This window comes from Nannospalax galili, unplaced genomic scaffold (assembly GCF_000622305.1).
Source record: "Nannospalax galili isolate Female #2095 unplaced genomic scaffold, S.galili_v1.0 scaffold1711, whole genome shotgun sequence".
NCBI classification, from domain to species: domain Eukaryota; kingdom Metazoa; phylum Chordata; class Mammalia; order Rodentia; family Spalacidae; genus Nannospalax; species Nannospalax galili.
In genome coordinates, this window is record NW_008330347.1 from 786470 (window position 1) to 796855 (window position 10386).

General features: G+C 37.7%; 1 pseudogene; it reads right to left on the reverse strand.

The window, feature by feature from the left end:
• The window catches only part of LOC103745266, a 42684-nt pseudogene extending 41106 nt beyond the window's left edge, over positions 1-1578 (reverse strand).
• Positions 1579-10386: the final 8808 nt, after the last annotated feature.

Sequence of the window (10386 nt, forward strand, 5' to 3'; positions counted from 1 at the left end):
AGGTTCAATGGCATGTGAAACTCCCACTAACCAGCAAGCATTCAAGTTCCTGGTTTGTCTATTAAGGAAAATATGGAAGAAATATTCTTCATATAAAAATAAATGAGGGCTTTCCTCGGTTACCAGTTTTAATTCTTGAAGTATAACCTAGTCTCCTACTCTTTATTTTCAGGTATTCTTCAACCCCAGATTCCTAACATGAGTGTGGAATTGTTGCATAATTCACCCAGCTCACACCCCAGAACATGTCAAAGGTTGTTCACAGCAAGTCATTCTCTAACCATTCATAGACAGATTTTGTTCTCAAGGGACCCCAAATCCAGTCTGTCATTGCTTTAGCAAAGTTTGCAAAATACCACCAGATTGCTTTAATTTCCACCACTTCAAATTGTCCTTTTTCTGATAACGACAAGAGAAAAGCAATGCAACAGTATGACTACTGGTTACGGGATTATTTTTGACATTGATAATAAGGTCTACTGATAATTTGTAAGTTTAAAGGTATATTAATGCTAATAAAATTATTTATTTATATAAATGTTCATAGAGGTCTAGTATGTCCAACATATTACCTGTCCCAAATTACAACTGTAGAATAAGCTTATAATTCAAACAAGAGGGCCAACACTTTAAATATTTATTTCCAACATTATTAGTTTAGGGAGCTGGAGACATGGGCCAGCAGTTAAGAGCACTGGCCATTCTTGCAAAAGAACCTGGTTCAAATCCCAGAACGCACATGGTAGCTAACAATTATCTGTAACTCCAGTTCAAGGGAATCTGGTGCTCTCTTCCATCCTCCACAAGCACTGCATGACATGGGTGCACTTACATGCATGCAGGCATAACATTCATACAAATAAATAAATAAATTAATTAATTAATTATTTAAAATTTTAAAATAAATCAATCAAAAAACTTTTTGTTATTAGTTTAAACAGTCCATCACATAAGAATGTCTTTTGGAGGATGGAGAGATGGCTCAGTGGCTAAGAGCACTGGTTGCTTTTGCAGAGGACCCAGGTTCGAGTCCCAGCAATCATATGGTGACAATAAATGTCTGTAACTTCAGTTCCAGGGGACTTGGGCCCCTCTTCTGACCTCTGTGGGCATTGCATGACATGGGCACACTTACCTGCAGGCAAAACACTCATACACATGAAATAAATAAAAATAATGAATATAATTTAAAAGAATATCTTTTGGCCATTAGTGATAAACTAATAAGAAAAATGTTACTCTAAGTAACATCTAACCTAAATTTAGTCCTAATAATTGCTTTAGAGTAGAAAAAGATTATATAGACATAAAATACTAAAGTTGAAAAATATACACAATTATTATTGTCAGTTAAAAAGAAAGAACAATTTACAAAGATTGGGAGTGTGTGTGTGATAGAAATGGATGGTTTTTGACTCGGGAAATAAAAGACAAGTAAAGAGAGCCTGGGTGGCACTCACGGTTCTCCATGGAGGGAGGTAACAGCATGTAGGAGGGCAAGAAGAACTGGAACAAGACATGGAAGAGCATGTCTGCCCTTCCACATGCTGTGGGGAGAAAGAAGAAGAAGACAGGGAATATGGTATCCTCCTCCTTACACTCTGTTTCCAGAAATTCCCCCAACCCACAGGGTTTATATATGAGAGTGCTCTGTGCAAACAGGAAGCTCTGCCCAAGGTGCCCAAACACACTGTAGAATTTGGCAAGAGTTCCCTGTCGATGTCATTGCTCTCAGTGATGGCCTCATTTCAAGCCACATAATTACAACAGAGTCAGAAAAGGTACCAGAGTAGCTGTGAGCAGCGTTGGTAAAGGGTCAAGGGCATGGAAACCTTAGTTTGTACTACAACAGGCCAGTAAATGTACTGGCTGGGGAGTCCATTAGCATTTCTCTTCCAGGCCATTTGTTTTCTTTATCTTTGCAAAGATCCTGTGACATTGACCAGAACAGAAGGTATAACATAAGTTAATATCAGCTATAGTCTTGAGATATGAAGTGATAGGCAGAACAAAGTAAGAACATGATAGGAGTGAACATAGGGAAGGATTCAAAAGGACAGAAGAGAAAATAAAACTCTTGTACTTCATTGATTTACCTTTGAAATGCCCGATCAATCATTAATAGAAGTATTTACCAACTCTTGAGCTGGCCCTTTTCCTCCAATTCCCGCTGAAACAATAATTGTTCATCTACTAAGTCATCAGGTATTTATTGGGTTGTAACCAAGATTCACACCCTGCTCTTCCTTTTGTGAACAAGACAGTACACTCCATGGGAACTTTAAATTCATATTAGAAGTTGGTGGAAGTGGTAGGTGCAGACCCATGAGCAGATGGTAACAGTGCAGTATAATATTCTATGGTCAGACACATATGAGATGCCATGTAACATAGGCTCAGGACTCACAGAAGACTCCTTGTAAGAAGTTAGAGAGCTGTTGTGCTGCAATTCTTTGCATGAAGTTTTACAGTTGAAGTAAAAAGTTGAATGCAAGTCTGAGAATATGAAAAGGTACATGAAAGGCTCTGAAGAAAAAAAAAGTACTTGGCATGTCTGAGAATGGGAAATACTTCATTAGAAAAATGATGCTAAGACAAACCTAAGCTCAACCATAAGAGGGCCTGTGGAAAGGAACTTAGAACATACCCTGAGACGATTTAAATAAAGAAGGGATATTTTAAGTTTATTGTTTAGAACGATCACTCGCACAGTGACTTGAGAACATGGCTAGAAGGCTTGAGACCTCACTTGATGGCTGATCATGTATCTAGGTATGTTATGATGACATCTCAAACTGTGATAGACGTGTTGGGAATGGTGGGAAGGTAAAGAATTCATGATATGATTAGAAGAAAAATCAAGAGTTTAAACAACAAACGCACCCTGCATGGGTAGACAATGCTGTTCCCAGAAAACGTGGGTTATTAATCTTGGTGCCAGGCATGAGTTAATTCCTTATAAGTATGGATTAGGGAGACCCCCTACATGAACAATGTAGGCTATTACCATTGCTCTTGCTTACCCACCATAAACTGCATGGTGAAACCTTGCTGCTTAAGATGTCACACACTTTAGTTGCAAGAGATAAAGACATCATTCTCTAACTGACCAGGAAACTTTCTCCCCAATAGATAGCTTTCATAGTGCTTGATGGGTCTATGCAGCAATAATCTTATCCAGCCCTGAACTTGGCATGTTATCATACTGTGCTGGACAGCGTCAATTTTCTCAACTTGACCCACCTGGAAAAAGGGAACCTTGACTGGGGACTTTCCTTTATTGCATTGCCCTTGGGCATGTATGTGAGACATTCTTTTGACTGTTAAGTGATATGGGATGTATTGCCTCAGGATCAACACACAAAAGCTGTGGTTCAGTGAGTACCAAGGCCTTGGAAACTGAAAGCAGGATTTAGTAATAGGTAAGCATCTCCTACATGGTACTACTCTTGAAAGTATAAAGGGGTCATGAAGACCAACTGAGTCTTGGCACTCTGAGAAGCCAGGAAAGGTGATTGGTAAAGGTACATCCTCAGTTGCAGTGAAGACCCTCAGGATTGAAGGGGTCATGGAAAGGATCTGAAGCTTGGCACAATGCGAGGATAGCAGAGGTCACTGGTAAAGGTGAGGCCTCAGTTGCAATGGAAACTCCAGCATTTGGGAGGTGCCAGGACCATGAGAAAACTACTACTAAGGGTAGTGAAAGATGTGAAGAAAGTGAAGCCAGCCTGAACCTGTGAGACAAGCTATGTGTGTTATGGATGGCAGAGCCAGAGAGGTGGAGCTGCCTAAACCCTGTGGTACCTAGAAGATCATGAGTGAATCCCAAATGTTCAACACTGAGCTCCATTGCTGGACTTTGGTATTACGTTAAGTGTGCCCAATTCTTCCCTCTTGAAATAAAAGAGTATGCAACTTATTTTATATTTTATAGGAGCACACAGTTAAGAGACTTTGAACTTCTAAACTGAAGTTTTTAAAGACTGAGTGACTTTTAAAGTTGTACTATCTTAATATTGTAATATTAATATAACATGAGATCTTGGCTATAATAAATGGAAACATTATGTTTAATAGTGATGTGTTTGTGTGTGAAGTTGACAAGGGGTCAGTTGTACTGGACAGCTTCAGTTGTCAACACCTGGAAAAATGGAGCCTCAGTTGGGGAATTTCCTATATTGTATTTTCCTATGGGCATGTATGTGATGCATACTCTTGATTTTTGAGTGATATGGGAGGGCCCAGGACACTGTAGGTGGTGACACCCCTGGGAAGGTGTTCCTTGACTTTGGTGACACTTGCCTTTGACACTCACAAAACTTCCACGGCTAAGCCTGGGTTGTTTAAAAAAGCAGGCTGGGGTTGGAGATATGACTCAGAGTTCAAGAGCACTGGCTGCTCTTGCAGAGGACCTGGATTTGGTTCCCAACATTCACATGGTGGCTAACAACTGTTTGTAAGTCCAGTTCCAGGGGGGATCTGACACCCTCTTCTGAACTTTGCAGACATTAATAAGATGGGAACACTTGCATGCTTCCAGGCAACACACTCATATACATAAAATTTAAAAATAACAATAAATAAAATATATTTTTTTAAAAAAGAAAGCAGACTGGGCACAGGCCAAAGGAGCAAGCCAGTAAGCAGCATTCCTCCACAGTCTTTGCTTCAGTTCTTACCTCTAGGTTTCTGCCGAGTTCCCTTGATGCAGGCAAGACTGTGAGCTGTAAGTTAAATCAACCCTTTCCTCCCCAAATTTCTGTCAGTACTTTATCATACCAATACAAAGGATAACTAGGACAAGAGTTACCTTCCAGGCAAGATGTGCCCATTGGCACAATAGTGGCTTGATGGTTAAGTGAGTAACCAACTGCTTTCTGAATAGAATTTGAGGCCTACTCCACAGGAAGAAATTCATGTCTGATGACTGTAAACCTAGTGAAATTCGTCTGGTAGTTGTAAACCTGGTGAATTCTTCATGACTGGGGAGCTCATATGCCCGAGGACACAACCTACTGTTGTTATTTTTAAAAATGACCATGCTGTCAAACTGACTTCTAAATATGCTTTTACCCATAGTAACAGACTTCTTTCAGCCTGGGTGAGGGAAGATTTTTCCAGTGTTTAGTAGCCAATATAGAACCTCATAACTGGTCAAACTGCTGAGAACAAGTGACTATAAATGTTTGGTCCTAAGTGGGATATCTTTAACACCCACAATCACCACCACCACCACCACCAATTCTCAAGGAGCACTGTGGAAGTGAAGGTAGAAAGAATGTAAGAGCTGGAGGATGGAAAAGAATGGTATGAGATATTTTCTTCTGGAGTTAGTGGCATGATTGCTGTGTACAGGAACTCACAGCAGCTTTGGCTACCTAAACAAAACATTCCAAGAACAAGCCAGCCAAAATTCCAGAATGGACTGGGGAGACCTTCATGAGGCCCCACACCTAACTGCAGAGTATTGGTAGCTGATAGCTGCTGTTGGGGGGGAGAATCATTATTCTTCGGGGTTGTGTCCACTGTTATGTTGCCCATGTTCTAGTGGATGTGCCCATACCCATGCACATATGAGCAACAATAATTAGATTAGTGGATTATTTAAAAAAAAACTCAAGATGACCCGCCCAACCCCATATCTCAGCTGTCAGATCTGTCAGCCAATCTGCTCACCTATCAGCAACCAGTCTACCCTGCCACTTCAGGAATTGGAGTTAGTTCCAGAACCTCAGACTCAAAAATTACACCTATCCCTAGAATTTAAGTACACATGCCCAGGTCTCATAAACAAACAAACAAAAAGCACAAACATGAATATCCAAGACAATATGTCTCTCCCAGAAAAATAGCACCCCCATCGTAATGCTTCCTGAGAGTGAAAACCTAACTGATATATAAGACAATGATTTCCAGATATCAACTATAGATATGTTCTATGAACTCAAAGAGAATGTGAATAAAAGACTGAATGAACACTGTGGGAACAGCAGCTGAATGAAACGACTAAAGCAGTTCAAGACATAGAATTAGAATTCAGCAGTGACACAGAATTTCTGAAGAAAAGCCAAACCAAAATAAAACTTAAAATGAAAAACTCAGGAAGCCAGACAGAAAGCTCAGAGGAAAGGCGCAAAATAACACGGCTCAAGTGCAACAGAGACTATCAAATCTTGAAGGCCAGTTTGAGGAAATGGATCACTTAGTCAAAGAAAATGTTAAATCTAAAGCAATCCATGAAAGGAATAAACAGGACCTCTGAGATACCATAAAAAGACCAAACCTATTAATCATAAATATAGAAGAAGGATAAGAAACCCAGGTCAAAAGCACAGAAAATATTTTTAACAAAATTGTAGTAGAAAACTCCCCAAATCTAAGAAAAGAAATATCTATCACAGTACAAGAGGCATACAGAACACCAAGTAGACAGGACCCACATTATATAATAAACAGAACAAAGAAAAGATACTGAAAGCAATGAGAGAGAAATACCAAGTCACGTATAAAGAGAGGGCCATCAGAAAAACAGCTGACTTTTCAATGGAAACTATGAAAGCCAGAAGGCTTGGACTGATATCCTACAAGTCATGAAAGAACACAGATTTTCAGACTACTATACCCAGCCAAACTATCAGTTGTAATTGAAGAAGAAAGAAAAATTTTCCATGATAAAAACAAACTTAAGGAATGTATGTCCATGAAACCTGCTGTGCAGAGAATATTCAATGGAATGCTTTGGTCTGAAGAAAAGATTAATCAGTCTCCAGAGGGTGTAAAGAATTAACAATTCCAGAACAGTTAAATAAAAGAGGTCTAAGGAAACAACACAACAACACCAGTATAATGGGAGTAAATAAATACTGGTTAATAATGAGTCTCAATATAAATAGTCTCAATTCCTCAGTAAAAAGACACAGACCAACTGACTGGATTAGAAAATAGGATCCATCCTTTAGCTGCCTCCAAGAAACACACCTCACCACCAATGATAGACACCACTTTCACATAAAAGGATGGAAAAAATTATTCTAAGCAAGTGGGACTAAAAACAAGGAGGTGCAGCTAGTCTAATTCTGACTAAATAGACTTCGAACTGAAACTATTCAGAAGAGACAGGGAAGGTCACCTCATACTCATCAAAGGTAAAATACACCAAGAGGACATCACAATTCTAAGCATATATGTATCACACACAGAAGCACCCAATTTCATAAAATAAAAAAAAAAACTCTATTAGATCTAAAATTCACATGTTGACTCCAACACAGTGATAATGCATGAATTCAATACACCACTGTTACAAACTCTCTGCAGGTCATCCAGGCAAAGACTAAATAGAAAAACCCTGGAGCTAAGTGATATCTAAATCAAATGAACCTAACAGACATCGACAGAACACCCCACCCCAAACATCAAAGAATATGCTTTCTTCTCAGTAGATGTGAAACTTTCTCCAAAATCAACCACATATTAGGATGCAAAGACGTCTCCACACATTTAGGAAAACTGAAATATCACCATGTATTCATTCTGGCCACAAAGGAATAACACTGGATAGCCACAACAGAAATAGAGAAAAGAAAACCAACACATGGAAACTAAACAACACACCAATGAATGAAAACTGAGTCAAAGGAGAAATCAAGAAATTTAAAAATTCCTAGAACTGAATGAAAATAAAAATACAATATACCAAAATCTATGTAATATGCCAAAATCTATGGGACACAATGAAAGTAGTCTGAAGAGGAAAATTTATACCATTAAGTGCTTACATCAAAAAATTAGAGCTATCTCCTATAAATAACTTATGATGTACGTGAAGACTTTAGAAAACCAAGAAGAAACAATACCTAAAAAGAGTAGATGGGAAGAGACAAACAAAATCAAGGGTGAAATTAATGAAAAGACTCAAAGAAGATAATACAAAGAATCAATGAGATGAATTTCTTGGAAAAGATTAAACACGACTGGCAAACTTTATGCAAATTAATCAAAAGAAAGGGAAACAGTGCAAATTTAAAAACTCAGAGATTAAACAGGGAAACATTACAGCAGACCTTGAGGAAATTCAAAGAACCATAAAGATGTACTTTAACATTCTACCTCCCTTAACTGAAAATTCTAAAACAAATCAGGGATCTTTGTGGAAGAGGGTACAGAAAGGTTGTAAGAGCCAGAGGTGGTGGATGACCACAAGGAAACCAAGTTCTCCAGACAGCTGGTCAGTTACTCATATGAAATCACAACAATGGTGACAGCATGCAAAGTCTTATGCAAGTTCAAACTGGACAAAACCCCAGCATAGACATGGAGAAGTGAGTAAGAAACCCCAACCCAACCTAAGGAACTTTTGACAACTGATGACTGCTGGGAGGGGGAAAGGCAGTCTCTTTCAAGGATGAAACTCTTGGTAGGTTAACCAGCTCCCATGGATGAACTCATACTGAAGGACATTTGAGAACACAAATTAGATTCTATAGGCCTTATTTATATTCAGATTTATATATAGATAACAGAGTACATTAAATTGGGTGGGGGCAGAAAGGGGAGGTGCAGATAAAGGAAAGAATCTAAATACCATCAAATTATATTCTGTGAAAATCATAAAAATTCAGTAAAAATAAACATAAATGAATGAATGTCTATATATGTATGACCTACCAAAGTTAAATCAAAGTTACATAAATAGTTTAAACAGATCCATAACAACCAATGCGACAGATGAAGTAATTAAAAATCTCCCAACTAGAAAGAGCCCAGTACCAGTTGGATTCAGGGCAGAATTCTACCAAACATTCAAAGAACTAATACCAAGACTCTTCAAAATAGTCCATAAAATAGAAAAGGAAAAGAATATTCCCAAATTCTTCCTATGAGGCCAGTTTTACTCTGATACCAAAACCAAACAAAGATCCAGCATAAAAAGAAAGTTATAGGCCAATTTCTCTAACGATCTCAGGGTGCTGGAGAGACGACTCGACACTTAAGAGCACTGGTTACTCTTGCAAAGGACCCAGGTTCGATTCCCAGAACCCACAGAGCAGCTAATAACTGTCCATAACTCTAGTTCCAGCAGAATCCAATGCCCTCTTCTGACTTTGTGGCCAGTGCACAACATGGGTGCACTTACACACAAGCAGACAATACATTCATACACAGAAAATATAAAAAATAATAAATAAAGTATTTTTTAAATTAAAAAAATAAAGGATCTGGGCATGGTGGCATCTGCCTTTAGTCCTGGCACTCGAAAGGCAGAAGTAGGCAGATCTCTGTGAGATCAAAGCCAGCCTGGTCTCCGTAGTGAGTTTCAGGCCAGTTGGAGCTACAGGGAGACCCTATCTCAAATAGACCAAAAAACAAATCTAATCAAGAAAGTGAAGGACTTGTAAAATAAAAAAAGACACCGAAGAAAGAATTGAAGAAGAGACCAGAACTTGGAAAGACTCCCATGCTCAGGGACTGATAACATTATTGTTATGGAAATGACCATCCTGACAAAAGCAATCCACAGATTCAATCAAATCATTAAAATTTCAACACAATTCTTCACAAAAATTGGAGAAATATTCTTAAATTTTATATAGAAGCACAAGCAAACCAGAATAGTCTAAACAATCCTGAACAATACAAGAAATAATAGAAGGATCGCCATCCTTGACTTCAAATTATATTACAGAAATGCAGTAATAAAAACAACATTGTTTAGACTATCTTGGTCTATCTATCTATCATCTATCTATCTATCTATCTATCATTTATCTATCAATCATCTATCATCTATCTATCTATCTATCTATCTATCTATCTATCTATCTATCTATCTATCATCTATCATCTATCGATCTATCATCTATCTATCTATCTATCTCTATCATCTATCTACCTATCTCTATCATCTATCTATCATCTATCTATCATTTATCTATTTATCATCTATATATCTATTATCTCTCTCTCTCTCTATCTATTTATCTATCATCTATCATTTATCTACCTATCATCTATCTATCTATCTATTTATCATCTATCTATCTATCTATCATTTATCTATCATCTATCTATCTATCATTTATCTATCTATCATCTATATATCTATCATCTCTCTCTCTATCTATCTATCTATCTATCTATCTATTTATCTATCATCTATCATTTATCTACCTATCTATCATCTATCTATCTATCTATTTATCATCTATCTATCATTTATCTATCTATCATCTATCTATCTATCATTTATCTATCTATCTATCTATCATCTATCTATCTCTATCATCTATCTACCTATCTATCTCTATCATCTATCTATCATCTATCTATCTATCTATCTATCTTCTATTTGTCATCTGTCATCTGTCTGTCATCTATCTACCTACC